Genomic DNA, 23761 nt, shown 5'->3' with positions numbered 1-23761 from the left:
TTGTTTTTTCTCTCTTCTTCTCCTGTTTACTGATGGATTAGCCTACAGCAACACATCACACTGCCATTTGATTTGACTTGACTGGACACACAGCTAGTGAGCAGCCACGCTAACAAGCTTCAAACAAAAAGGTTTTTTCCTGCATCAGTAACTTTTTATTGAATAAAATTATGTTCAGTTTTACAAAAGAAATGTGAGCATTACATAGAACAGCACAGAGAGTAGAAAAGACGCTAATTGGGGGTAAAGGTAATGATCACTGATTCTGTTTTTGATTTTGATAGTAGAAAATTGAAAGATCATTTCAATAAATGGTTGTTTTTTAATTGAAATTGTGACATTTCAGTCATCACAACATTATTTTTCACCTCTAAAGGAACATAATAACAGTTTTCGATGTGATTTGTGGGGAGACCTGGATGCAGAGTTTGGTCTGTTTGTCAAAACGTCCACCAGAGATGAAGGTCTAGTCAACATGAAGTCAAAAGGCAGCGAGAGGTAACCGACTAAGGCTACGTTTACACGAGGACGGTCTGAACAGAAGACGCAAAAGTAGCGTCGCGTCTTCACTTTTTATTCCTCGTTTAGACGAGCATTTTTGGGAGGAAATCTGCTGCATACGGTGACGCAAAAGTATGTGAAATTGGATTGTATGCAGCCAGGCGGCATCACTTAAAGAGATAAGAGCATCTTTGGGCATGCAGAAGTTTTCACGCCACACATTTTCATCAGCAACTCCTTCCACAAAGTTCTCCACCATCACTAGATCTCCCAGGTCTCGTTCACAGCCGTCTGGCTCGCCTCCGACGAATTGCTACATCCAAAATGTGATAGAGGTAATTCCAGATCCTTCTCTGTTCACTAATACTATCTGTACATATCCTGTACATTTGGTGGAAAGACTCCTGTAAGTTTATTAGAGCTGCCAGAGCAGCTTGAAGGTCCGACGCATGGAAATAATCCCACGTTTGTTTATTTTCCTGTACTGGAGCATGTATGTGACGTAAACACATACGTGACGTGGGCAGATCTGAGCAGAGTTTTGCGTCTTGGCGTGTAGACGACACGCTACGGCGGAGCGTATTTAACTTTTCCACTTTGGAGGGTGGTTTCAGATTTTTGCGTCTTTAAGCCCCCAAAACGCCGTCACTGTCTAAACGAAAGGCACTTCCGATAAAATATTTTGTAGTTTTTACCCGCAAGCGTCCTCGTGTAAACGGGGCCTAAATGTGTCGATATTTAAACTCCGTCATCAGGAAACTGCTGACTGTTGAGTTTCTCCGACCACCTCATTAAACCAAATTATACCAAAAGGTTCCTCTCGTTGTCTTTAATGCTTCTTAAAGATTTTGCGACTTGTTAACTTTCCATTTTTCGGACAACATTTCCCACCAGAGCAAATCTACAATGACTTTAAAACGTACAATCTTCGGTGCTGCAGCCACAGTTTGTTATTGGCGTCTCATGCAGCTGCAGAGGACAGGACAGTGGAGAGGAGACACAGAGACTCAGGAGGACGGAGACGGACAGTGAGGTGAAATGAGACACGTGTTGTTTGATGTTTGCTGCTGGTGCTGAGGGTCCAGAAGGCCCCAGACACATTAAAGATATGATGAAGCACACAGAGGAGACGAGGACGGACAGATGGAGACGGTGGAGGGTTTGAGGAGGACAGAGACCACATGGGAGACTCTTTAACAAGGTGGAGAAAGGAGAGGACGGAGCGTCCTGCTGGTGCTGAAGGGGAAGTTTACTCTGTCTTCAATGTCTCTTGCAAATTCATTAAAGGGACATTCCACCCAAAAATGAGGAATGTTTCCTGTTACCTGCAGTTGTAATGACCCTCTGAAGAGGGAAATGTAAATGAAGAGACGGGACACGGTTGAACCCTTTGCCAGCTTCATTACAAGTGAAAAAAACATAATTTATACATTTTACATACTCATTAATACACAACACTACACGAGAATAACCTTACTGAGAACGTACACACACAGTATTTCTCTCAGATTTTAACACACGCGCACACAGTGCTTTCTCAGACCTGAGAATCTATACACAACATTATTTAAAAAGACAGTTATTTAAAAAAGACACAAAATTATTTTAAAAAGTCTGCTCCCGGACCCCGTAGATGGTTATTTTTAATTATTTGCTCATACTCAAGAGACAAAAGGAAAAAAAAAATGTATTTGGCAACTGTTGAGACTTGCATTTTACACTACATTTAGATGTATGATTGATTTTTCGTTTTTTTATTTATTTATACAGACAAAAAAAATCATATTTCCTATATATTTTTCAGTATTTAGTAATATCGTCAAGAATATCGTTATCGCAAAAATACCCTGAAGTATTGTGATATTGTTTTAGGGCCATATCGCCCAGCCCTACAACTTTATAGTTCTTCTCTGATTTTTCTCACAGCTTTATTAACTAGTTGCTCTTCAGGTTAAAACTGAAGTTTTTCTCTGTGGGTCGAGAAAACTTTCGTCAAAGAAACAAAAACGCAGTTTGACCAAAAGTTTCTAAAGAGACAGAAACATTATGAAGTGGACAGAGAGACAGAGGGAGAGTTGAGAGGACAGCAGGAGGCCGGAGCGTCTTCATCTCTTCCCATCAGCGTGTTAGCGTCTGCTAATGGTTTTGAAATGACAACCTCACTGACTCACTCATCACACATTCATCCCACCGCTGTTAGCAATGCAAATAAGGAAGAAAGGGGGATCATTTACATGCTAAAATGTTCCCAACCGTCGACATGCAGAATACTTGAGCACAGTGAAATATGAAATCTCTAAAGACAGAAGCACTCCACTGATGGGAGGCAGCTTAGCTTCTCAAAAGCCTAAATGAGCACAATTATGCGCAGGCTGGTGCGGCGCATTAGCGAGCAAATGGGAGAGAGTGAATTTATGCAAAGAGGGGTCTGGAGCTGCAGGAGGAACAGGGAGCGGAGATTGTGTTGACGGTGTGTCGGACTGGAGGAGCTGCAGACAGATCCAATCAGCCTCGTCACAGCCAATCACAGCCAGAGAAGCTCAAAACAATGTGACAGCAGAGCGTCGGCACGGAGACGCTCTAATTTTACTAATAACACAACTCTCGATTAAAAGAGCAGAGAGCAGCGAGAGGGATCGAAGGACAGGACGCAGAGAAAACAGAGGCTACACTGTAAAAAATTAATAATCATTTTTAAAAATTTATTTTCTAGATATTTACTATATTATTAATATACTATTTTATTTATTATTAAGTTTTTTTCTCGTTTTTCTACATCAATTGCAAATGCCATGAAAATTTAAAAAAATACTTTTATTACAAATATTACCCATAAAATGAAAGTTAAGGACGCAGAGAAAACACTACACTGGCTACACTGTAAAAAAATAAAAAGTTATTTTCTAGAAACTTACTGTATTATTTTGGGGGGTTCTGTTGTTTTTTTAAGTGCGGATACCAAACAGGGAAAAAAGGGAAATTATTTTTATTACAAATATTAACCATGAAGTTTAAGTTAAAATCTGTAAATTAATATAATGGGACATTTTAGACTTTTTTACAGTGTTATTCAACTGCTTAATGGTCTTTAATGTTAAATTACAGTGAATTATATGTAAAAAATAAAATAAAATAAAATAATTTAAAAAAATACACATCATATTGTTCAATGTAAAATTAAGAAAACTTTCCTACAGTAAAACTTTATATTTAATGTTAAAATAAAAGGAGAAAAACGGTCAGGATTTTCGAGCCAATATGCAGAATTAATTATATATTTTTTTCTATTATTTAACCAGATAAAAGTCTCATTGAGATTATATTTTTTTGTAATAAAAAGAAAATTGTTAGTGAATAAAAAAAGTTAATTTTTTAAAACAATTTTATTGTTGTTGTTACTTTTAAGAATCCAACTTTTCATTATTTTTTTATTTTATTAAATGCTGAGTTAGTTAGAATAATAGTGAAATTATAAAAAATAATGAATTATTAGAAAAATACAAATACAAAATATAAAGTAATATAATAATAAATAATAAAAATATAATAAATAAAAATATAAGCTATTAAAATATAAGATATAAATATCAAATATTATAATTATGAATAAAAATATTTAAAAAATATATCAAATAAATAATTAACTCAATATTGACCAATGTATTCATGAATATGATTTTTGCGATAATCAACCAGCCGTGTGAAAACATGAACTTGGAGTTTTTTGGGGGTTTATATGTCAGCAACTTCCTGAGGTTGCCTGGCAACCTTGTGAAAGGTTTTTTTTTTTTTTTTTTTAGAAACACGCTAAACGAGTTTTCTGACGAACAGTAACAGTGAGAACACTCGTCCGTCATCTGCAACAATGCAGCCAATCAGCTGCTGCGTCCCACTGAGACCCTCACACCGCCAACATTATCTCCATATTAATTACCTGAACGGCTTCACTGTGATTACTCACCGCTCACTGATGGCAGGTGAATAGGGAGGTGAATGGGGAGGTGAATAGGGAGGTGATGACGGCGTGGAGGAGGTGAAGATAGAGAGAGAGAGAGACGTGTCAGGGATTCGGTTTTATTTGAGGAAATAAAAAAAGAGCACAAAGTAAGATCACAAAGAGCAAGGAGAGGAGAGAGGAGAGAGGAGAGGAGAGAGGAGAGAGGAGAGGAGAGAGGAGAGAGGGAGCGAGGGAGCGAGGGAGAGGAGAGAGGAGAGAGGCCTCTGAGTGATGAAGAAGAGAAAAAACATGAGCGAAAGATTGAGAGAAGAAAGAGAGAAAGACAAATTGGAAAACAGAGATCTTAGAAAGTAAAACGGCCCATTAAGGAGGAGGAGAAGGAGGAGGAGGAAGCGGAAGAGGAGGACTAGGATGAGGAGGAGGAGGAGGACGAGGAGGAGAGAGAGAGCAAAAGGAAGAGGACAAGGTGGACGAGGAGGAGGAGGAGAATGAGGAAGAGGAGGAGGACACTGAAGAGAGAAGGGTGAAAGGGAGGAAAATGAAGAGGAGGAAGGAGGAGGAGGAGGACGACAACGAAGAGGAGGAGGACGACGAAGTTGACGAGGACAAGAAGGACAAGGAGGAGGACGAAGAGGACGAGCACGAAGAGGACGAGGAGGAGGAGGACACTGAAGAGAGAAGGGTGAAAGGGAGGAGGAGGAAAATGAAGAGGAGGACGAAGAGGACGAGGAGGATGAAGAGGAAGAGGAAAAGGAGGATGAAAAGGAGGAGGATGAAGAGGAGGACAAAAAGGAGGACGAAGAGGAGGACGAAGAGGAGGAGGAGGACGACTTGGAGTAAAAAACATGAGCGAAAGATTGAGAGAAGAAAGAGAGAAAGACAAATCTGAAAACAGAGATCTTAGAAAGTAAAACGGCCCATTAAAGCTCTATTATTATATATTACTATTATCTATTATATCTATTATACAGCAGTAAGACTCTATAAAACACAACAATGTCTGTTAGAGCTGTGAAGTCGAGGCAGGAAGGTTTTTACACTCACTGTGATTTTTACTGTCTGGAAAACTTGATGAACGGCTGGAAAACCTTTACATGAATATTCCAAAAAAAACATTGTGACTGAGATGAGCGCTCCCAACAGAGAAATCTAAAGCAGCGTTTGTTTCATCACTGAAGCTTCAAAATGTTGGTTTATGACTGAAACACTCTAAAAACTGATGTAATCTCCGTCAGCTGCAGCTTGTGTTTACTGTCAGTTAGCTAATAGGATTCAAGCTCACAGACGGAGAACATTAAACCTGATGAACGCCTGTTAGCATGGGGAGGCTAGCAGTTAGCTCAAATTACCATCCAGCATTACAGAGGAGGAGCACGAAGAGGAGGACGAAGAGGAGGAGGAGGACAAAGAGGAGGACGAAAAGGAGGAGGAGGAGGAGGAAGAAGAGGAGGAAGAGTTCGACCAATGAGGAAAAGGACGAGGAGGACTAGGAGGATAAGGAGGACCAGGAGGACAAGGAGGAGAACGAGGACCAGGAGGACACTGAAGAGAGAAGGGTGAAAGGGAGGAGGAGGAAAATGAAGAGGAAGACGAAGACCAATGAGGAGGAGGAGGACGACGACAACGAAGAGGAGGAGGAGGACTAAGAGGAGGACGACGATGAAGAAGAGTTCGACCAATGAGGACAAGGACGAGGAGGAGGAACAGGAGGAAGAAGAAGACAAGGAGGAGGAGGAGGAGGACGAGGACAAGGAAGAAGAGGAGGACCAAGAGGACCAAGAGGAGGAGTAAGAGGAGGACGAAAAGGAGGAGAAGGAGGAGGATGAAGAGGAGGACGAGTTCGACAATGAGGACAAGGACCAGGAGGACCAGGAGGACCAGGAGGACGACGACATCTTGGAGTAGGAGGACGACAAGGAGGACGAGGACTTAGAAGAGGAAGAAGAGGAGGAGGAGGAGCAGGACGAGGAAGAGGATGAGGAAGAGGAGGAGGGAGAAGAGGATGAGGAAAAGGATGAGGAAGAAAAAGAGGACAAGGAGGAGGAGGAAGCAGAGTGAATGAAGGTTAATGAGGCAGCATGATGAGAGAGAGAGAGAGAGAGAGAGAGAGAGAGAGAGAGAGAGAGAGAGAGAGAGAGAGAGGAGTTACTACACACACACACACACACACACAGACACACAGTCAGTCACAACCTCCAGATTTCACCGCTGTTCATTATTAATAAAGTGTCCATCCTGCTGACTCATCCAACAAGATCTCCAAGCTGAACGACAGTATAGACCGTAAATATAGCACACACCTCATTATACATGCACAGGTACGGGCTGTGGTTGTAAAAACATCTTTTCTGCTTTTCTGTGAATTTATGCTACAAAAACCACTGACCTAGGATTAGGGGGGAAAAACTCCTGGTAAGACGATACAAAAGACAGTTTTAACAGTAAATAAAAGTCCTTAAATGCCAGAAGTGAAGCAGTTACGAGGCCACGCAAGTTTACTTTTGTTTTCACACGGGACATGAACCCAATTCTCCAGGGTGAAAGTCCACCATTTGAACTCTTCATCACCTTCAATCATTATTAAAAAGTAGTTTGAATGCTAATAGAATGTATTTGAATTAATTACTAAAGATCTTTTTTAAATCTATTAAATAAATTCACCTTTGACATTTGATGGGACGCTGTGCTGGCAGCAAAAATAATAACACAATCAAGGAAATTGGCAAAAATAAACAATGTTTAATTCATGGTGCTTGGTCGCCAGTTTCACTGATTATAATATTATATTTTAGTCTGCACAGCGTCACATAACACGTCAATCAAAGGCACTTTTTAAGTTGTTTATGATTCATCATTCATTTTGCCCATGACCTTTCTGTTAATGATCAGTTTGTAAAGTTTGTTTCAACATCAGCGTCATGAATGAATAACTGATCGTCCTTCTGATGTTTAATAATAATAATGATGATTGAAATTTTATCACAATGACAGTTTGCAGAAACTAAATGAATTAGTGTCACTAGAGAACCTCGTCAATGTCACACAGTCAGTGAGACGGCGCTTTATTTTGGTCTAATGAATACTTTAGCGAGGCACAACCTTAAAAGCGCTGAACAAGACATTTTTACTGAACAAAACGTTCAAATAAACTGTCATTAAGTGAAAATACAGTGAAAGGGTCAAAGTTATGAGACCAAACCGGTAAACGTCCTCTTTTCTATCTATATAACGCTATATTTAACTTTATTGACACGTTGCCGTGGATACGCATTGTTCTTCTTCTCTCCTGATGACGGCTCACCTTGTTAGTGACCTGTCAATCAAAGGTAACCCCGCCCCAAATCATACGATTCTTTATCTTCTATTTTCTTCTAAATGGGGCCGTTATTAGAACTATTAACATCAAATTGTCATGAAGAAGATTTTTTTTACTAGTGATTGAGACCATAGTGTTGTCCTGAAAAAAAAATCTGAGGTAATAAATCAAGTGAGAAGTTTTTTTGTTTGTATCTCCATAACATATATCAAAATTGTGACTTTAATTTGTTCAGGAAATATGGTCAGAACAAGTTAAATGCAATGCAGGATGCCCTATTAACGGATTAGACTTGTTAAATAGGTTTAAATTTAGCCACGTAGCTAAAAATATGATTTCTGAAATTAGCTACTTTTTCACATTTCTGTTTCCAGTCACAGCCACATTTTGGAGAAGTCACTTCCTGTTGTTGAGTATACATCGCTTAGCGAGGGCTTAATGAGTTAATGTGAAGGATAAAGCTGAATCAGGGAGATTCTAGAAGATTTAAAGAGTTTGTTACACCGGTGTCACCATTGGTTCTTATGGGTTAAATATCAATATAATACTGGAAAAAACAATGCGCCATGCTCTGCAAACACACACAAAACGGACTGAGCACCCTCACACACCTGTTGATATTTGGCTCATTGGTTTCCTGTTAATTATGGTGCTGTAGTCAAACCCTGAGTCAAACCCCGAGCATTAATTAGAATCAGCTTAACGAGGCCTCTGAACCGGTTTAAGAGGTTCACATCGACCTCTCCGCCATGTTTTCTCTCGAGTCAAACAGCCACTCAGTCCTTTAGCTCGTCTGTCACCACGACGACCAAACAGTTCTCTCCAACAGCTAACCTCGTTACACCTCCACCTCCATGACATAACACACACACACACACACACACACACACACACACACACACGAGAGATAACAAGGCCTGCAAATGAGGCTAACCTGGTGTAGCGGAGCAGCCAATTAGAGCCCAGCAGCCTCGCGCTACGCCGCTGCTGCTCATAATAACAATGATGACTGTAATGATGGCGCCCGCGCCGGCGAGAGCAAATAAGACGTGAAACATGGCCTCCCTCTAAACGCTCTTTGATTCCCCGCTGAGACGGAGAACAGGAGGAGAGCAGGAGGAGGCCGGGTGGAGGCAGAGGGAACACCGAGTTAAAAACATTCTTCCATGAACTAAATTTAGAGCTGCAGCGTTTCTTTATCTGCACGTAATGAAGCATGTGTGAAGCTGAGACTCTGTGACCTTTGGTGTGTTCATTAACTGACTGTTAGTGGGCTGCAAGTCGGATCTAAGAATTTAGACAGTGTATATAATCTCTGTAAATATGCTAAATCCTGTACAGGTGAATGTAAGAACGTCAGGGTTCTGGAGAAGTTTTCTGACCTTAGAAAGTAGCAACACCTTCATTATAGCATCATCTGATGTGAGTGTGGTTGGACTTTTTGATACATAACTGTATAATGCTTTCTTTTTCTGTCATTTTTATATATTTTTATATTGACTTCAGATTGTAATGCCTGTTGTGCTCTATTAAATATTATTGCCTGGACCACAGGAAGACGAGCTGTCGTCTTGGCGTCCTTTTTAAATAAACAAATAAACAAATAGGTTACGAACGGAAACGTAAGAAAAAGTGCCAAAATGAAGCTTAAAATTGTGATATTTCTGTAAAAATCACTTTATTCTACACTGTAAGACTTTGCTGTAAATTTACAGTCAAATTCTAACAGTAACTTGCTGTATTATGATTGTACACTATATTGCTGTGAAAGCAATGCATTGTGGGAGTTATCATGATTGCTCAGGCATTCAGGAACTTACGGTTTTCAGCTGAGCATGTCGGGAAAATAAAGGCGTTATTTTCTAAAAGAAGAAAAGTTTTATTCCATTTTTGTCTGGGTTGAAATAATCACAATGTGTTGTTTTTCCAGTGAAGCTAATATAGCGTTTTCATGGATTAGTTGTAACATAATTTAGAGTTAAACATTTAAACGTTGCGCTATTTTTTTTCTTCGTTTCGAGTCAGTTTGTCAGTAAACGAACCTGTATTTCTATAATACAGTAGAGGTAATTTTACAGTAACTTACTGGCGAAACTGCTGCCAGTAATTTACTGTAATTTTACAGTAAATAGTTTTACAGTGTATGTGCCTTTTAAAAGTAAAGTGTTTGCACTTGGTTTTATATTGTTAGAATTGATTTCTCTTATTTTATTCAGATACATTTAAGAGAATATTGCTGCACAAGGCTCAGTTTATTTTTGTAAACATTGTTTTTTGTTTTATTAAAGGCATCTTGTGGTGTTTTTCACTCTAGTTGCATAATGTTTCTACAATGTCTGCAAAACTTTCAACAGGAAAATGCCAATTACAAATAGATGTGGGCACCAAAATCTTCTTCTACAATATATATAAATTTATATTGCACTTATTTTCTAGATCACATTACAAACATTTGTCCATAAATGTAATTAAAAAGTGGTTTAACCCTCTGAACTCCACCATCCCAATTGAAACGTATATTTTATTTTACATATTGCCAAAAATACAACGTTTATTGTAGAAAGAAATTGTCAAAACAGGCATCCTCGTCGACATTTGACCTTTCAGACAGTCCTTGAATATTCACTGAGAATCTGTTTACACAGAGCTGAGAGGAGAGGACAGGAGAAGCTGGAAGCATGACAATGCCTTAAAAAGTGTACATTAAGTGGACTTTTTTGGTAATTTTGAGTCTTTTTTCTGTGTTTTTGTGGAAATTTTACGTCTTATGTGGTCATTTTGTGTCACTTTTTTGGTGATTGTATGTATTTTTTGGTCTTTTTTTTTTTTTTTTACAATATTCATGACATTTGTGGGCACTTGGAAAGGTGTTTATGTATAAACTCCATTCCAATTTTTTTTTTCTTTTAATGTATCAGCTAAATTCAGCTTGCATTTTCTCTTTTTTTTTATAACATAACACATTATAACTGTGTTATCCTGCACAAAAGACACTTCCCAAACGTATCAATTCCTCTTATCATGCTTTCCTGATTGCAAAACATCAAACTTTGTGTTTCTACGCTGCTGGAAACTTGCAACAAGGAGGAGTCACAGCAGAAAGAAAGAAAGAAACAGTCCTGAACACCATTTTTTCCCACACAGAATATCGATCAGGAGTCAATAAGGGAATCAGTAAAGAATCAGACCGATAAGCAGGACTGATAATGGCATCGGTGTCAATGAATTCTTATTAATCTGCGTCTCTGCAGGTGAGTGCAGCATCGTTCATTATACAACCTCAGCAAAATACCCAGTAACCTTGTGTTTTCTGTAATGGTTTCTTAATGTATTTCTGTCATTTGTGCAGAACTTTGAATTTCTACTAATACTAGACTAATACTACTATAATTAAACTACACTGTGCCTCACCTGCTGCTCCCTGTAGCTCCAGTTAGTCACAAAGACGGACAGAAAAACACACAAGATCTGCAGGATTACCACTTTAAATCCTGTTTCTGCTTGATTTTTCATTCTTTCCTCACTGCTGCTCTCCCCGGGAGAACAATATAGTTAATTTAAATATTTCACACATTGACTTTACTCTCTTACCTCCAGGCTATCCTGCTCTATTCGTAAAAAAAAAAAAAAATATGAGCGCTCCTGGAATAATCATTCATAATGTTTCCACTTTATTGGGTTTTGGCGGTATTAATATTGCAAAGTGTTCTCTGAACGCATTAGAAAGAAGTGCACAAATTAGATTTCAGTGTTTTATTGTATTTGTTCTGCATAGATGCTTTCTCACTTTAAGGATTAGGGATGTTTTTTGTTGTTGTACTTTTCCTTAAATGTTGTTTTTAATCCGGTAGAGAGTGCGAGTCGTGCGGTCACGCTCCCTTTAATTCTCTACGATCCATTCTTAGACAGATTTGCATTTTCTATCCATCCTTGGTTTTTTTTTAGATTGTCACCTCATTCTTCCTCTGGCCCTTCTTTGGCAGCTAAGGGCACAGTTTTACACACACACACACACACACACACACACACACACACACACACACACACACACACACAGCTCCAGCTGAGCTGCTCCCTGATGTGGAGAGGGAGCTTAAGCGTGTGTGTAAGCTCCTCTTGCCTTCAGCTAACACCACCCACACACACACGGACACACACACACACACACACACACTCATAAACATGCAGAAAGTATGATTACGTGGAAATACAACATTGTGCTGCAGCGTCATTGACATGCATGAATATTGATGTGCAAACAGGCGGGCTGCTGTTACACACACACACACACACACACACGTCTATAAACAGCTCTGCAGCATGCACACAGACTCACAGTGCAACAGAATACTAATGTAAAGAGATATGGCTGTCAAATGTTACACAAACACACACAGCGAAGCATGCAGAGGTGCTGAAGAGGCCCACACACACACACACACACACACACACACACACACTATACATGCAAGGTGACTGAGCAAACAATATCCTCTCTCATTATCTTTCCCTCACACTATAAAATCAATGCACACACACACACGCATGTTGAGTACAATACAAACTTTTACATCATGTGCAAACACGCCTGAGTACTTAAGTCGCTGCGCACACACACACACACACACACTCATATATACACACGCATGACGGAGCATCACCTCCTCCACCTCTGCAGGACGAGTCGCTCCAAACAGCCGCCCCTCCAGCGGCCGTTACCATGACAACATCCAATCGGTGAGTCGGTGCGGGGAAACGGCCAGTCACCTTTCAGAGCGGAGAGAGGCTGATGAATTCCAATGGAGGGAGAGAGAAAAGGAGGTTAGGAAGTATAGGAAGGACGGGAAAAGAGGAGAGAGTGAGAGAGATGGAGAAGAGATCAAACAAATCAGGATGGAAAGAAGAAGGGAAGATTAGAGGAAAAGAAGGGGAAAAAGTAGGAAGTTGCGGAAATAAATCAGGAGAGAAGAGGAGGAAGTGAAGAAGGAAAGTTCAGCTACAAAAGGAGATAAAAGGAGAAACAAGGAAAGAGAAAAGGAAGCTAGGAAGTGAAAGAAAAAGAGGAAGGAGAGAAAGAACGTCAAACTAGAGGAGCACTCAGACAGAAAGGACCAGGAGATGAGATCCATGAATGAAGCAAGACAAGTAGACGTTGAAACCATCTACAAATGTGTCAGATTTTATGATTATTAATATCAGATGAGCAGCACTTGAACTATTATCATGCAACGCAGAACAGTTTATTATTAATCTAACATAAATCTGACAAAGATTACTGTCCAAATACTGACAATAGCTGCAGCTTAAAGTACATAAACTGTGCAATATCAGGTATATTATCACTGTGCAGTGTGCACAAATATTTTTCTCTGTGTAATAGTACAGTTTTCAACTATATTTCTTCTTGTTTAAGATAAGATAAGATAAGATAAGATAAGATAAGATAAGATAAAAATAGAACTTTTTTAATCCCGAAGGAAATTGAGGTTCCAGATTGCTCCAAAGTTACGATAACAATCACAGTGTAGGAAAATATAAGAAAAACAATGATCACAATAGGTAACAATAACAATATAAGTATACATATAAATATAGCTATATGTAATAAAAAACAAAGTGTCTAAGGAGTAAAGTGCAGATGACATGGCAGGATGTAATATAGAGATATATCACACATGATACATTTTAAGTTTAAATTGTTACTACCTTTATATTTCTTTTTAATATTGCTTGTTTATATTTATTGTTATTTTATTGATGCTTCTTTCTATTTTTACAATACACATTTTGCTGCTGTAACACTGGAATTATCCCCGTTATGGGACTAATAAGAATATATCTTATCTTAATTAAATATGCAATTTACTTGAATGTGAACCTAATGGTTTGCAAAAAAATATATTGTTCTCGTTTTCTTAATCCAGCTGCATCTACAAACATTGACCATGCATGCAAACCCGGCTCTGCACAACATAGTTCATGATTAAAATGTGATTTTTAGATGTTTTTCACCCAGATAGTTTTAGTGATATTTGTGTTTTGGTGAAACAGCGCCCCCCACACATAGGCAGAGAGTGGTACTGCAGCATAGACAAAGTTCTTAAGAAGCTGATGAAGGAAAATCTGCAAAAATCAGGACAAAACCACAGTAGCTGCAGAAAGAGCTGAGTTGTGTGGGCCTATTCCACATTATTGAGAAGTTTTTTGTTCGATTATGTATTTGCTGAATTACAGGAGATGCTTGGACACATTGAGAAAAGATTTCCATGGTGAATGTGTCCGGAAATTAAAGCCACGTTGTTATTTTCCTCTTTTTTTAAATGGAGTTCTGCTGATAGAGACACCCGCTCGGAGCCGGACGGTGCAGATAGTGAGCCGTTTAATCTGATCTTCGTTTATTGACTCCATCTTTCTGGTTAGCTCTGTGTTTCTGACAGCTTTCCCCTGATCACAGTGAAGTTAAAACCATTCGCTCACACTAGATCTGTGTTGGATCTTAATCCTGTCCTATCTGGAAATGTAAAAATTGAAAAATAATTTGTGTATCTGCTCTGCGATTCATATCTGCTCCAAAATGTGATGAGTTCTTCCAAGTTATATGAAAATTGGGCTGGGAATGTTTCTGTAATCCTGCCGACAGACAAATAAACCGAACAGAAATCACAACTTATTTTGCAAGAGTTATAAAGGAATTGTGCAGAAATAAAGGAAGAGGTAGAGAAATGGAGATAAAAAGTCACGAGGACAGAGAGAAAGGAAGAAGGGAGGAAGAGAAGATTTAAGAGACAAAAAGACGATGGAAAGAACATAAAGAAGCTATTTTTATGTCTGATTTTTTAGAAAAGTCGGAACAAATGAAGGATAGAAGGAAAGGAAGAAGTGAGCAAGGGAGAGGCAGGAAGGAAGAAAGTAAATGCAAGGTATCTGGAAGGGATGTATGCAGAAAGGGCGAGACAGAAACCAGGGAGGGAGAGAAGGAATGTGGGGTCAAAGGTCAGGTTTCTGCGAGGAGGAGGTGAAGAAAGAGATGGATGAAGGAGAGAGAAAGTGACGTAGAGGAAAGAAAGAAAAACTGTGATGTAACAGAGTCAGCAGGCATGACTGGAAGAACAGAGGGCCGTGTGTGTGTGTGTGTGTGTGTGTGTGTGTGTGTGTGTGTGTGTGTGTGTGTGTGTGTGTGTGTGTGTGTGTGTGTGTGTGTGTGTGTGTGTGTGGTCCGCTGTGTGATGTAACACAGGAAACATTTACAGGGGTCCCTTTTTCCTAGAAAACCTTTTGGCCTCTTCGGCTCCAAGAAACCTTCCAGGAACGTTTCCTCTAACGAGCAGAAAGAGAGTCTGTCTCTGTGTTTCCACCTGAGAGACTTTTATTGTCTTTAAACCTGCTTCAACAGAACAACTACAATAAACAAAAGACACAGATCACATGACTGCACCAACAACATCGAGTCAAATATTGATATAAAAATGTAAAACATGCAAAGAAACGGCAGAAATATAAACAGAGTAGCAGATTTTTCTAAGAAATCTTTTTTTTTTTTCTTTCTGTGAGCAGCGATGGAGAAGAAGTCGGTCAGATGTGTAAAAACAAGCTGCAGCAAGTTCAGAAGCTGTTCACTTCTTTTCAAACTGACCCAGAATCTGAAGTGAACTCATTCAAACTTCTCAATGTTTTATTAGCAACAAGTTCTCCAACCTAAACAGCAGAAGAGGTCATGTGTCATGGAACATATGTCATATGTACACATCACGGTACAACGTCGCGTTTTAACCCTCTGGAGTCTCCAAAAGCTCCAAATAATCCAGACTTGTTGTCTCCATCCAGACTAGAAAACAAAGCAGCGTGGAGCCCTACTGTACATTTACCTCTAAAGTTCTGGCTGTAAACTCCATGAGGCCAGTTTCAGTTTGATGATGATATACCAAGTAAAACTGGAGACAAGCTCAAATATATTTAGTATCAAATGATAGAACTGGATGGAACCCTCTTATATGTTAGATTTGACACCTTTGTTCACATTTGAAACATTTAAAATTCTTTATTGAGCATGATAGTGTTTTGAAAGTAAAAAAAAAAGATTCAAAATCACATTTTATGTTGGACTAAAGGACTAAAAAAAGACTCAAAATGACCAAAAAAAAAGACACAAAAAGACTCAAAATGACCAAAAAAAGACACAAAAAGACACAAGATCACTAAAAAAATACACAAATAACACACAAAAAGACACAAAATGACAAAAAAAGACACAAAATGACCAAAAAAAGACACAAAATTACCCCAAAAAAGACACAAAGTGACTAAAGGATGACACACAATCACAAGATCACATTTATGTTGGTTTTTCTTTGTTTCTTTTTGGTTCAAAATGTTGATATAGGTGAAGTTGTGCTGAAAATATATATATACCAACATGGCATTTAAACATTTTTCAAGTGTTGTATACAGGCAGGATGAAAATGATTCAGAAATGGACAAAACAGCCCCAAAAGACTCCATAGAGTTAAAAATAGCATACACGTACACAGGATGTAGCATACACAGGCTTGAAGAGCATCAACTATCAGTCTCGGAACATTTTCTGTGCAGAAAATTAACACGAGAAAACTCTTTGTGAATCAACTCACAACGGAAAGAAAACCAGTAACCAAAATTATACAAACTTTCAAACACTCTTAAGAAGATTTTCTACCCAAAATATGTTCACATTTCGAAGATTTTTAACACAATTTCCTAAAACTGGAATAATCTGTGAAGAAATAGTTGTATGAATATCCATAAACAGGATTAAGGGGAAAAATTGAGCTAAAAAAAGAGTTTAGTGCATGAAATAAAACCTTGGTAAAGCATTCACAATAAAAAATGTATCCACTGAAAATAATGCATAAAGAAGGAAAGAACTACTCAGACATAATATATTAAATTACAGACACAAACCATGCCACAAATTGCTGTTATCAAGTGATTTCTGGGTTATAATTCTGTCCAAACTCTTCGGTTTGTGAAACTATTTAAGAAACAACACATCAGTGAACTCTGGCTGTCAGACGATAAGCAAATTAAAACTCTAAGATCTGTTTCTAACACAGAGTCCTGACCTGCGTCGGCCCTCGTTTATCTCGCGTGCCGTGACGGCGGCTGTAATTAGCCGCGGTGATGTAGAGGCGAGCGCTCTCAGAGGCAACGACGTTAATTAGAGTCTGCGGAAAGAAACAACACGATACACAGAGAGACGCGGTTCAGCGCGCAAATGAGACGCTAAATGGGCCATAAAGAACTGATGAAGAATACTCAGCAGCTGGCTGGGTGTGTGTGTGTGTGTGTGTGTGTGTGTGTGTGTGTGTGTGTGTGTGTGTAGGAGGGAGGATTGTGCATGTACCTCATGTTATCTGTGTATGTGAGTCATGTAAATGTTTAAAAGTGTTGAATACACTGTAAAAGATAAAAAATAAAAATTATTTTTTCAGTTCAAGCTTTTACAGGTTTTCTTGTTTTTTCTATATTAAGTTAAATGCCATAAAAAAGGTCAAATTACTTTTATTACAAATATTAACAATAAAATAAAAGTTGAAAGTCATGTAAATGTGTAAGTGTTGAATACATTGTAAAAGATTTTTTTAAATTATAGAAATTTACTGTATTATTTTACAGGTTTTTCTTGTTTTTTCTATATTAAGTTAAATGCCAAAAAAAAGGTAAAATTACTTTTATTACAAATATTAATAATGAAATAAAAGTTGAAAGTCATGTAGGCCTAAATGTGTAAAAGTGTTGAATACACTGTAAAAGATAAAAAATAAAAATTCTATACATTTACTGTTTGTTTTATTTTTACAGGTTTTCTTGTTTTTTCTATATTAAGTTAAATGCCAAAAAAAAGGTCAAATTACTTTTATTACAAATATTAACAATAAAATCAAAGTTGAAAGTCATGGAAATGTGTAAAAGTGTTGAATACACTGTAAAAGATTTTTTAAAATTATAGAAATTTACTGTATTATTTTACAGGTTTTTCTTGTTTTTTCTATATTAAGTTAAATGCCAAAAAAAAAGGTAAAATTACTTTTATTACAAATATTAACAATAAAATAAAAGTTGAAAGTCATGTAAATGTGTAAAAGTGTTGAATACACTGTAAAAGATAAAAAATAAAAATTCTATAAATTTACTGTATTTTTTTTTACAGGTTTTCTTGTTTTTTTTCTATATTAAGTTAAATGCCAAAAAAAAGGTCAAATTACTTTTATTACAAATATTAACAATAAAATAAAAGTTGAAAGTCATGTAAATGTGTGAAAGTGTTGAATACACTGTAAAAGATTTTTTTAAATTCTAGAAATTTAATGTATTATTTTACAGGTTTTTCTTGTTTTTCTATATTAAGTTAAATGCCATAAAAAAAGGTCAAATTACTTTTATTACAAATATTAACAATAAAGAAAAAGTTGAAATCTGTAAATTTATATAATGGGATACTATGATTTTTTTCTTTTACAGTTTTATTCAACTGTTTAATGATCGTAAAAGGTTAATTTCAGTCAATTAATGCTATGGAAAAGAAAAAAAGAAAAATACACATATTGCTGAATGTAAATGACTTTGTTTTTTTACATTTTTTTCATGTTAAAAATAATTAAAAAGTGGCAGCAAAAGTTGTCAAATACTTACTTTCATGTTAATGTAAAACACTGCAGATATAATAAAAGATATTTTTAATGTTATCACATTATTTTATAATAAATATTAATCAAAAAATGTTTTTACAGCATTATTTATTTGCTTAACAGTCTTTAAATTCTATGTAAAAAAATTTACAAAAGATCATATTGCTAAATGTAAAATTAAGGCAACTTACTGTTTTCTTACAATGAAACTTTATATTTAATGTAAGAAAATTAAAAAAAAAAAAAAATACTATATTCTACAGATATGTTTTAAGTAGCAGATATTTACTGAATTGTATCTATTATTTTATTACAATATAACAATGTTTACAATGTAAAAAAAATAATTACATAAAAAAGTTTAATTATATAACTTATATTGAAAAAAGTTATTCTATTGATATGTTTTTATTACAGATATGTACTGTATATTATCTGCATTTTTAAATAGATTATCATATTATTTTATTACAAATATTAACCATGAATTGGAAGGTTTTTTTTTTACAGTATTAATAAATTGCTTAATGAATCCTAGGTAAAATAAATAAATACAGAAAAAAATACATCATATTGCTGAATGTAAAATTAAAGCAACGTTCTGTTACCTTAAAGTAAAAGTTTAAGTAATAAAAAGTTTAAAAAAAAATAGTTAGCAGAAATAGTTTTATTAAATAACTTATAATAAAAAAAAGTTATTCTATTTTTTTTTTCTTTCATTCTACATTTTAGATTTTTTATAGTGTATCATGTGAGTGTGTGTGTGTATGTGTGTGTGTGTGTGTGTGTGTGTGTGTGTGTGTGTGTGTGTTCTTGTTCTTCCTACATAGTGAGGACCAGGACCCGTTTTTAACCAACAGAGTGAGGACATTATTGCAAAGTGAGGACATTTCGGCCGGTCCTCACTTCTTTAAAGGCTTTTTTGATATTTCAGACTTTGTTTTAAGGGTTAAAGGTTAAATGATGATGATAATTAACTGAAACTGTATTGTGTGGTTACAAAACTTACTAAAATTATAGTGAAAATGTCCTTCATTTTTGTCTTTGTCAACTTTTTTCATACATAATGAAGATGGATAAGACAAAGGAAATAAAGGCAAATACCCCATTACAAAAAACTAAAACTGTACGTGTGTGTGTGTGTGTGTGTGTGTGTGTGTGTGTGTGTGTGAGAAGGAGCCTCGTGTTGGGTTTTGGAGGCAGCAGCTTCGTCAAAAAGCTTTTCCCAGAAACTCATTAGCATCCATTGAGCCAGGCAGCGTTCCATAAAGAGTCATTAGAGGAGGAACACTTACTGTACCGCCGGATCACTGAGCCTCTTCACACTCCACGTCACCGCCTTAGTCCTAAGTCACCGTTTTAATTTGAAAATCCATCAAACGTTGTTGGTAATAAATACTGGGAGTCTGCGTCGGAGCTGCAGTTTGCAAACTTTCCCTCTGAGTGTCGAGGACCCCTGCACAGAGACACTTGGTGCTGCAGTCACACTCTTTGTTTTCTTTGTTTCTCCAGAAAAGGAAACATTGATTTTGTCGTGTTTCTAGTTTTGGGCTCGTTAGCTTAATTGCCGCCTAATTTAAAATGAATCTAGGCCTGTGAACAGAGATTTGTGAATCTTTCATGGCGTCAGATTTGATTTAAATGACTCTCAAATCAGCTTTTTTATGAATTATGGGTAATTTTCTTCCTTTTATGTTTAAATAAAGTGAACAAATGAGGCCAGAAATCATCTACGTTGTTGCTGTTGGTGTGAAATTCCACAAAAACATCAAAACAAATCATAAATTAATCCTTCAAACAGGCATTGTGTGCATCTTCTGTGCGTCATTAACTGTTAAAAAACACATTAATGAGCCTATTGTTACATACAAACTTTGGTACTGACTCTGATGCAGGTTAATCCTCATAACCTGAGCTCCAGCAGGTAGAATCAGTTGTTTACCTGTTGGAGGTTTGCAGAGAATGTGAATAAGAACACAGTGATCGTGGATAAAACTAGCTGGCAGAGAAATACTTTTATCGCATCAGATTAGATTTCAGTGACTCTCAAATCAGCTTTTTTATGAATTATGGGTCTTTTTCTGCCTTTGTGTTTACATAAAGTGAACAAATGAGGCCAGAAATCATTTACGTGTTACTGTGGAACCTGGTCTCACAGTAATCCGTGAAATAGCCACGGATTCGCTTAACTCAAAATCCGTGGAATAGCCACGGAATCACTCAAATTTCCGTGAAACTGACACGGATTTTGCTACAATGCATGTTAATTACAGTCATATCCCGTGGCTATTCCATGGATATTTGTTCCTATTGGTTTGTTCCAAGTCACGTGACTTTCAAGGTTCCGGCGGTCAGAACAAAAAACATGGCGGACAGTTCTCTCATTTTTAGTGAAAAAAAAATCAATATTTTGACTTAGTTTCTGCATAAAAATGGATTTTGATCACATTTCTAGCGAGAAATATATGTTTTATTTTCTAAATATTCACTCAGTGAATGTACATAATCACTTTGTATGTTGGAATAGCCACGGGATATGACTGTCATTAACTTGCATTGTAGCAAAATCCGTGTCAATTTCACGGAAATTTGAGTGATTCCGTGGCTATTCCACGGATTTTGAGTTAAGCAAATCCGTGGCTATTTCACGGATTCCTGTGAGACCATGTTGTACTGTGTTGGTGTGAAATTCCACAAAAACATCAAAACAAATCATAAATTAATCCTTCAAACAGGCATTGTGTGCATCTTCTGTGCTTCATTAACTGTTAAAAACACATTAATGAGCCTATTGTTACATACAAACTTTGGTGCTGACTCTGATGCAGGTTAATCCTCACAATAGGAGTCGTCTGCAGACTGTGAATAAGAACACAGTGATCGTGGATAAAACTAGCTGGCAAAAAATACTTTTATTGCGTCAGATTTGATTTCAGTGACTCTCAAATCAGCTTTTTTTATGAATTATGGGTCTTTTTCTTCCTTTGTGTTTACATAAAGTGAACAAATGAGGCCAGAAATCATCTACATTTCTGTTTTTGGTGTGAAATTCCACAAAAACTTCAAAACAAATCATAAATTAATCCATCAAACAGGCATTGTGTGCATCTTCTGTGCTTCATTAACCCTCGAGGCACCTTAGGGACCGAACGTGTACATTCTGCTAATTTTATGTTTTTGATTCTCAATATATCGGTCAGTTAAAAGGATAATTGTATGAAACTTATCCAGGATTTGTTTTTTATTATAATTTTCAAAATTCCAAAATTCCTCTTTTGCAAGGTGTATAGAATAGGCATAACAATAGATACGCATAACACTCACACTTTGACCCTTAAGGCCCGTTTTGGTCCCATTGACTCCCATTATTGAGAAAATCAGGGGTTCTTATGACAAAAATGGCTTAAAAACATAAAAAATGAAAAAAATTAATAATAATTTCTATCTATGGCTAGGTCTGAAGCTGCTAAAAGGTTTGATGCTGTAAAAGTGAAGAAAAAAAAATCACATTTTTATGACACTTGTATGAGAGGGACCGTTTAGGGACCTGAAGGTGTAAAGTGTAAGGTAGTTTTAAAGGGCCCAGGCCTACCAGAAATCATCTACATTTTTGCTGTTGGCGTGAAATTCCACAAAAACATCAAAACAAATCATAAATTAAACCTTCAAACAGGCCTTGTGTGCATCTTCTGTGCGTCATTAACTGTTAAAAACACATTAATGAGCCTATTGTTACATATAAATCAGAACAATGTAGGTTTAATTGTCTAAAGCAGCCTGATTAAGACCCTGGGCCCGCCCACAGATCCATGTCTGCTGCCGGCTCTGGGTAAATGCTTTAAATGATGTTAGAAGCTCCTCCGTTTCCTCAAGCTGCTTTAAAAAGCTCTGTTTTTCCACATCAAGCCCTCGGCGGCTCCCCGCGGACCAATTAGACTCTAACTTGGGGAGTATCCTCTCTCTGCGCTCAGGGCGATCCCACTAGTCCCATTTACTTTCACTTTACTTAACAGGGATAATCCACTCGGCGGTAAAATGTTTCTCGGGGAGCTGTGCTCCAAAACTGGTCAGCTTGAACTGAAAGTCTACAGACGTGGTAAACAGAACAACATTGATGAGTTTTAAATCCTTCAGGCTGCAGGACGTGTTGGCTTATTATCAGTTTGTAGCCCGTGGCAGGGCGAGTTTTCAACACATTGAACCTTTTTTGAACATATTTATCTACAGATTTTATACTGTAGAGGACTCACTGCTGGTATGTTTATACTGAATCAACCCTTCTGTTTTCAGCTCTAGTTTTAGAGTCTTTGAGCTCATTGTTTCGGTTTAAGAGCTCTCATCTGCATCATTCCCAGTCACAGCAGCTGTTTTCTCTGTAAACTTTCCTGCTGAGAACCAAACCTCAGACGATCAAAGTTAGAAACTAGTTAGTTAGTGAACCAAGCAGCTCATGAAACGTATATTTTTCATAGTAGCTGGCAGAGACCAAACCAGAGTGAATTTTGGACACAACCCACTTCCATTAGGGAACTGAACCTGGTTGAACGATGATGGTGATGTTGATAGTGATAGTGATGATGATGATGACGATGAGTTCGATATTGACGATGAGGATGATGTTGTTGATGTTGAGGTTGGGGACTTATGTGGTTGACACTTCACCTGGAATTGCCTTCTGTTGCACTATTGTTTTGTTTGTTTTATCTTTAGATATATATATATATAATGAGGCTGTGATCTGCTGTATGTATGTGTGTTGGAATGTATTGGTTTTTATGAATTTTATACACCTAGACTGCAAACAAATTGCCCAAGTTGGGACAAATAAACTATACTTGACTTGACTTGACTTGAACTGCAAGCAAATGTTGCTAAAATGCTCTACACATCAACTTTGTTAGGATTGAGTACCGAACTCAGTATGTTTAACGGTACAGACCAGATTATGCAGGTACTTCAGAGTATTGATTCAAGTTTAATCAATCAGTGACTATTTTCTAGAGGTGGAGAAAATCGCAACACTATAGTATTGCGATATTTTTCGTGGCAATATTATATTGATTCATGGCCCGCCGCAAATTATCGATATTTAGCGTTCTGATGGGCTCACTTTTAGGAATATACTGGGGATACTGGTATCTTTTGAAACTAGAAGATCTGTTGAATCTATAGGCACCATCATGTTGGGAAGTAGTTCAAATAACACTTTTTATGTTTGATTTTTTTTTTTTTTTAAATGGGACCAGGGAAGCTTAAAGTTTTTTAAAGTTTGATAAAATGTTGCAGTTGTTGTCGTCCAACATGTTTAATATCAGTTCAGTT

The 23761-nt window shown here is 37.1% G+C and overlaps 1 long non-coding RNA gene across 1 annotated transcript in view; it reads left to right on the top strand.

Annotated features, from left to right (window-relative positions):
• The window catches only part of LOC131985182 (uncharacterized), a 26195-nt gene extending 5294 nt beyond the window's left edge, over positions 1-20901 (top strand). The window contains exon 2 of the long non-coding RNA XR_009395618.1: positions 20781-20901. This is a non-coding gene — a long non-coding RNA (uncharacterized LOC131985182). The remainder of the gene's footprint in view (positions 1-20780) is intronic.
• Positions 20902-23761: the final 2860 nt, after the last annotated feature.

The sequence above is a fragment of the Centropristis striata genome, chromosome 14 (assembly GCF_030273125.1).
Source record: "Centropristis striata isolate RG_2023a ecotype Rhode Island chromosome 14, C.striata_1.0, whole genome shotgun sequence".
Taxonomy (NCBI): Eukaryota; Metazoa; Chordata; class Actinopteri; order Perciformes; family Serranidae; genus Centropristis; species Centropristis striata.
This window is presented reverse-complemented; position numbering and strand designations above follow the sequence as displayed.